Source organism: Electrophorus electricus, chromosome 15 (assembly GCF_041902795.1).
Source record: "Electrophorus electricus isolate QZ-2024a chromosome 15, ASM4190279v1, whole genome shotgun sequence".
NCBI lineage: Eukaryota > Metazoa > Chordata > Actinopteri > Gymnotiformes > Gymnotidae > Electrophorus > Electrophorus electricus.
In genome coordinates, this window is record NC_137511.1 from 14,152,501 (window position 1) to 14,152,780 (window position 280).

Genomic DNA, 280 nt, shown 5'->3' on the forward strand with positions numbered 1-280 from the left:
AGACCCCACTATTTCCACGGCCTTTTGGAAGGTGAGTGTAGTTTCCATCAGTAACATTTTTGTATTGTCTTTGTGTTTGGACTACACATAAATGTAATAAATCTTGCAGTTGTGCCCCAAATTCATTATAGGTCTCATTTCTCGATGTTTTAGTTGAGCTGTGCGTTAAAGTTTTCATAGGCCAAACGAGGCTAAACAATTCTCCCGTTTCAGGAGTTCTGATTTCCTTTGAGAATACATTGAAAATGGCAATTACTCATCATGTGTATTCACAGCACAA